Raw genomic sequence first — 7,321 nt, forward strand, 5'->3', positions numbered from 1 at the left:
TCCATAAATTTGGCAACTAGTCTAGCAAATTAATGTCTAACTTACTGTTAGGTCAACGTACCCCATCCACCATTCACCCCCTGAAATGTACAGTTGGTTCTACCACCACTTCAAATAAACAGATAGCCTCTGTATTACACGATTTCTACAGTAACTTATATACCTCCCCTCCTCCATGCGCTCTGCCTGATACGAAGTTTTGGGAAGATTTACCTCTCCCACAGTTGACAGTGACTCAGGGTTCATCTTTGATTGGAGACATCACTGCTCAGGAGGTTTGGAAGGTAATATCGTCATTAAAAAGGGGTAAAGCTCCAGGGCCAGATGGTTACACTACTGCCTACTGATTTTTACAAGCTGCTAGCCAATAAAATTGTACCTGTACTGGTGGTGGTATATAATACTATATTATCTGTAGGCACACCCCTTGCTTATTTTAATGTAGCGACCCTCCGTGTTCTCCCAAAGCCTGGAAGAGACTTGTCTGATCCCAGCTCATACCGTCCGATTTCATTGTTAAACTTAGATTACAAGATTTTAACTAAAATACTGGCAGACCGCTTCAAGTTGGTATTACCTACAATTGTGCACCGGGATCAGACAGGTTTTGTCATGAATAGAAACTCAGTGACCAACGTCAGACGTTTACTGGCAGCTGTGCAGGATTCCCAGTGTGCCATGTCCAATGTGGCAAAAGCCATATTATCTTTAGACGCTGAAAAAGCTTAGACATGGTGCACTGGGATCACTTATTTGATTCTTTACATAGATTCTCTTTCCCTGATATATTTATTGGCTTTCTAAAGACTCTCTATACCTTGCCAACCTCTCGTATACTCTGTAATGGTTTGATGTCTGACAGTTTCCTGATAAATCGGGGAACGAGACAAGGATGCCCCCTTTCTCCCTTGCTCTTTATACTTGCCATTGAACCCCTAGCTATCGCACTTCTACATTCCCCTTTATATCAAGGTATTGTATGAGAAACAGATCTGTGGGTGTCCCTCTTTGCTGACGATATGGTCCTTTATCTTTCCCACCCTGAACACTCTATCCCAGTTGTTCTTGATATCATTACTCAATTTGGAGGTTTTTCGGGTTACAAAATTAATGTGTCAAAATCTGAACTTCTCATGTTGAAAGGCCCTCGACCTGCTCTATCTGGGACCAATGATCTTAGTTCCATAAAAATTATGGACTCTAAAATAAAATGTTTGGGCATACAAAGCCCTAACAAGATGGAAAATCTTTACAGGTTTAATAATTACCTACCGGCTATTTCCATGATGGAGAAATCATTGGAAAGATGGCACAATCTCCCATTATCCCTTCTAGGCCGGCTGGAGGTAATTAAAACCGTGCTATTCCCCAAACTGACATATATTATGCAATTGTTGCCGATCAAATTGACTGTGCTTGATATTAAACGTATAATGACATTATGTAGTCATTTTATATGGAAATCCAAACAACTTAGAATTTCACTGGCCAAACTCCAAATGCCTAAAGGGCATGGAGGTGTGGGTCTCCACTATCGCACATATTACTCCCGGGTGCACTTGTTCAGGTATGCTATAGATTGGCTGACAGATGGGAATATTTTCTCTGATACTATGGTAGATTGTGCCATTCTGGCCCCCTTTTTCCCAGGGGCACTTCTACATACCCCCAAGACGAGTATTTCCAAACACATATACCATAATATATTTTTTAGAGACACCTATGAAGCATGGTGTTCTATAAATATGAAATTGCATAGAAACCCTTGTAGCTCCCCACGGATACCCCTATGGGGCAATCCAATGTTTACCCCAGGACTGGAGAACCCCATTTTTCAACATCTCACATTAAAGGGTATTAAAGCCATAGCCCAGGTATTTGACCCAGGGGGCCATTTACTCTCCTTTAGAGATCTCCAGGACACCTATGGTCTCCCTGATTCTTTCTATTTTCCCTTTTTACAGATGACTCACTATATACAGTCGCTTCCCCCAATGCTCTCCTTTCCCCTTACTCCAGATCCCATGGTACCCATATTTACCAAATTTATTAAGAGCAACTACAAATCTAGAAATGTATATCTATTACTTTTGAAACCACTTTCGACTCCCCTGAGGCAAGAAGTGACGGCAGCTTGGAACAGAGACATGTTTTTATTGCAACAAAATGACATTTTATTTAAATATTACAAGAATGTCCTTTGTATGGTACATTCTTCTTCTCTTCAAGAAGTACACATGAAAACGCTGTACAGGGCTTATGTGTCCCAGAGTTAGCGGAGTCATTTGTTGAGGAAGAATCGGGGAGATGCCCGAAATGTGGATACTTCTCAGCCACCCTTTATCATAATCTGTGGTCCTGTGGACACATTAAAAAATTTTGGCATAAGATAATACATTATATGAACACACATTATAACTTAGCTGTCTCTCTATACCCTGTTGCATTGCTCTTTGCCAACTTTGATGTTTGGGATATTGCCCACTCACAAAAACCCTTACTCCTTTTCTGATACTGTTGGTTACAGTTGCCAAAAAAGTGATACTCAACTCATGGATATCCAGACATATAGCCACATTACGGGAGGTAGAGGACCTGTTATACGTCACTATGTCCTATGATAAACAGGACGTACTAACAAACTCTCCATCGGGGACTGAAAAATTCTTACGTAAGTGGGGTCCATTCATACTTACTAAGGGGGTCATTCCGAGTTGATCTCTCGCTAGCAGTTTTTAGCAGCCGTGCAAACGCTATGCCGCCTCCCACTGGGAGTGTAATTTAGCTTAGCAGAAGTGCGAACGAAAGTATCGCAGAGCGGCTACAAAAAAAAATTGTGCAGTTTCAGAGTAGCTCCAGACCTACTCAGCACTTGCAATTACTTCAGACTGTTCAGTTTCGGATTTGATGTCACAAACACGCCCTGCGTTCTCCCAGCCACGCCTGAATTTTTCCTGGCATGCCTGCGTTTTTCCGATCACTCCCTGAAAACGGTCAGTTGACACCCAGAAACGCCCCCTTCCTGTCAATCACTCTGTGGCGGACAGTGCGAATAAAAAGCCTCACTAGATCTTATGTAAAACTACATTGGCTGTTGTGATAGTACGTCGCATGTGCGCATTGCGCCGCATGCGCAGAAGTGCCACTTTTTCACTTAATCGCTGCGCTGCAAACATTTTTATCTAGCGATCAACTCGGAATGAACCCCTAAATCTCCCCAGGTTCAGCTTCAGATTATGGAGTCCTTGCTAAGCTCTCCTGTTCTTCATGTTGGGTCATGACCCACTTCCATACATACACACATTAAGTTTTTACATGTAGTCACTTTGAAATAATTTATGGTACGCGGTATTCAAGATTGTGATTGTATTTCTGTCAACATTAAGGTTGAACGAGACTAGACATCCCCCCCCTCCCCCCCCTTTTTTTGATTATGTCTTTGGGTACTTTTTTGCTTTACTTGTATGTGTTCATTTTCTTTGAACCTTTATTATAACAATACAGTGCCAGATGTACGAAATTCTACCTGGTTGCAGGGCGTCTACTGAGAGTACCATTCTGCGTTTCTCTGAAATGCATTTGCTTCGAAGAATGTGGTGTTTTGAATTGATGAGAAGAAACTGTATATCACAAGCTTTATTTTTATCTGCTTTTGTACATCTGCTCACTATGGCCCTCATTCCGAGTTGTTCGCTCGCTGCTAATTTTAGCAGAATTGCTAATAGGCTAAAATCTGGCAGTTCTCCGCATGCGTATGCACAGCAGGGCACACGCGCTAAGCAAATTTACACAAAACTATGCTATTTTACTCACAGGCGAACAAAGCTTTTCAATCGCTCTGCTGATTGACAGGAAGTGGGTGTTTCTGGGCGGAAACTGGCCGTTTTCAGGGAGTGTGCTAAAAAATGCAGGCGTGCCAGGTAAAAACGCAGGAGTGGCTGGAGAAATGGAGGAGTGGCTGGTCGGACGCTGGGCGTGTTTGTAACGTCAAACCAGGAACTAAACGGACTGAGGTGATTGCAATCCAGGAGTAGTTCTGGAGCTACTCAGAAACTGCAAGGAAATTGCTTTCGTTAGCAATTCTGCTAATATTAGCAGAATTGCTAATCTTTCATTAGCAATTCTGCTATGCTAAGATACACTCCCAGAGGGCGACGGCTTTGTGTTTGCATTTCTGCTAAAAGTAACTAGCGAGCGAACAACTCGGAATGAGGGCCCATGTGTTTTATGTTTTGTTTATGTAATGTATGTTATTTGAAAAAACTGAAATCTAATAAATATATTTAAAAAAAAAAGAATACAACAGAAAATCCTACAAAAACTGTTCTCATAGATTCCAAACACTTATGTATGCAATTATCCTGTGTCTTTTTATAACATTTTACGAATCAAATTTAATCAGAATAAAAAAAAAATCTGTTAAACTATTTTAACATTGTTAAGTTTAATGTTCCATAAATATAAAAAAACATGCATATCTCAAAAACTAGAGCCAATTGAAAAAGAAGCAAGGCATATTCATGATCAGGAGTACAACATTTATCGAAATCGACTCTTAAATCCCTGGCAACAGATTGCCTGTTCCCCAGTGTTATCTTCCTAATGATGCTGATGTCACATACTGAGCACAATATTACAGACTAATCAATGATAGTTGTTTCCTTTTTGACTGTGATGTCACACAATGAGCACAGTCAAAGATATCTACTGTACCTAGTGTTGCTGATGTCAAAGACTGAGTACAGTAGTAGCTGTCTCTCCAGTGCCACTGATGTCACAGACAGAAGAGAGTGAAGGTTATATCCCTATTGACGGTGATGTTTCAAACTTAAGTGGTTAGTTACCTAATGCAGTGTTTCCCAATCTTTTTTTTTAAATCACGGCACCTTAAAGTATTAGAATTTTTTTCACATCACCCCTAGGCCAATAGTTTCTTTCTGAGAAATTCAGAAACAATATAAAATTGAGTAAATTGTGTTTTATATGTCATCCTTAGGCTTAGTTATGTAATAAGGGTCAGGGTTTATTTCTGTTTGTCCACATAGTTTACAGCCACCAGCACTGTATTTTCCGATTACATTGAACACAAATAATTTGAATTGGTCCTAGATCACCAACCCAGAGCTCCCCATGCATATGACCCAAGGCACCACAGTACCTAGTGTCTTCGATGCCACTGACTGAGCACATTTGTGTTGCCTCTCTGCTGAGGCTCATGTGAAACTGAGCACAATAGGTGATTTCTCCCTTGGGACTTTTATGTCACAAACTGAGGATAATGGTGAATATCTTCCTAGTGATATGTTTTTTTGCAAGTAGATTCCGCACCAGTCCAGCTTTAATATTACAGTTGCTTACTTCTCCAATCTATTTGTTATCATAAAAAGTATACTTTTAGATGTTCTATAACCAGCAATTGGAGGTGCCACCCACTGCTACAAAAGACCATGACACCTACACAGAAAAAAGAAAAGGAAGCAGTTGTGTTGGTGCACTAAAGACCTCAATAATATACCTTATAACCTTATAAAAAGTTAATCTTATTACTTTTTAAAAAGACATAGTTTTATCCCAGCCAACATGAAATATTTAAAATATAAAACGAAAAAAAAAATAAAAAAAAAAAAAATAGAAAGTGTTCTTAAAATGTTACTAATTAACAAAGACTGATGTATTTATTGTGATGATTTTTCATCCAATAAAGGCATTGTAGCCCCCGATCATAAGCAATAAACATTTATTTCTTTTTCACTATCTCTCTCTGCATGTGTTTATTATCTATGCTACTGAGAAATGATGGTTATATCTGCAGTGTGTTGCACTGTATACGCTGTTGCTCAAAATTCATACATTGTCTCAGATCAGAGAATAAACATATAATGTGTCTATGAGACTGTCAGTGTCATTTATTAATAGTAACTAATTTGTTACTTAGATTCTCACCCTCTAAACAACAGGCTGATAAATAATAAATCTCCCTGTGACTGCACATCTGTTCTTACGTGTCTGTGCTTGGATTCACTATTTCTATCAGAAAATATGGTTCTAATAGTAACAAGATATTTATTAGTGGGATTTGTGATATTTTATTTTGTCCATACTGGTCATTGCATTCAGGGCCGGTGCTAGGGTGTTCGGCGCCCCCCTGCAAACTATAAATTTGCGCCCTCCCATATCCCACAAAGGGTCAGCGCATGCCTTTTGCGTGCACCGGGAAGGGGCATGGCCACACAATAGTACCCCCATTTAAAATTACGCCACACAGTAGCACAATCTTATTTAACTTATACATAATGCCCCACCCGTAGTAGTAGCGTCTTTATATGTAATACACCCCAGTAGTAGTAGCATCCTTATACATAATGCCCCCCCAGTAGTAGTAGCATTCTTATGCATAATGCCCCCCCAGTAGTAGTAGAAGCATCCTTATACATAATGCACCCACAGTAGTAGTAGCATCTTTATACGTAGTGCACCCCCCAGTAGTGGAAGCGTCCTAATACCTAATGCCCCCCCAGTAGTAGACGCATCCTTATACGTAATGCCCCCCTAGTAGTAGTAGTAGCGTTCTTATACGTAATGCTCCATCCGTAGTAGTAGCGTCCTTATATGTAATACACCCCAGTAGTAGTAGCATCCTTATACATAATGACCTCCCAGTAGTAGTAGCGTCCTTATAAGTAATGCCCCCCAGTCGTGGTAGCGTCCATACATGTAATGACCCCCCAGTAGTAGCGTCGTTATAAGTAATGCCCCCCCAGAAGTCGTAGCATCCGTAAATGTAATGCCTCCCCAGTAGTAGCATCGTTATACGTAATGCCCCCCCTGTAGTAGTAGCATCCGTAAATGTAATACCCCCCAGTAGTAGCGTCATTATACGTAATGTCCCCCCAGTAGTAGTAGCATCCGTAAATGTAATGCCCCCCAGTAGTAGTGTTGGTATACATAATGCCCCTCCGCAGTAGTAGTAGCATCCGTAAATGTAATGCCCCCCCAGTAGTAGCATCCTTACATGTAATGCCCCCCCAGTATTAGTGTCCATAATGCGCATGCACACAGACACACCTCACACACACACACGGCTGGTGCTAGGGTGTTCGGCGCCCCCTGCAAACTATAAATTTGCGCCCTCCCATATCCCACAAAGGGTCAGCGCATGCCTTTTGCGTGCACCGGGAAGGGGCATGGCCACACAATAGTACCCCCATTTAAAATTACACCACACAGTAGCACAATCTTATTCAACTTATACGTAATGCCCCACCCGTAGTAGTAGCATCCTTATATGTAATGCACCCCAGTAGTAGTAACATCCTTATAC

Source organism: Pseudophryne corroboree, chromosome 6, assembly GCF_028390025.1.
Source record: "Pseudophryne corroboree isolate aPseCor3 chromosome 6, aPseCor3.hap2, whole genome shotgun sequence".
In the NCBI taxonomy this organism is placed as follows: Eukaryota; Metazoa; Chordata; class Amphibia; order Anura; family Myobatrachidae; genus Pseudophryne; species Pseudophryne corroboree.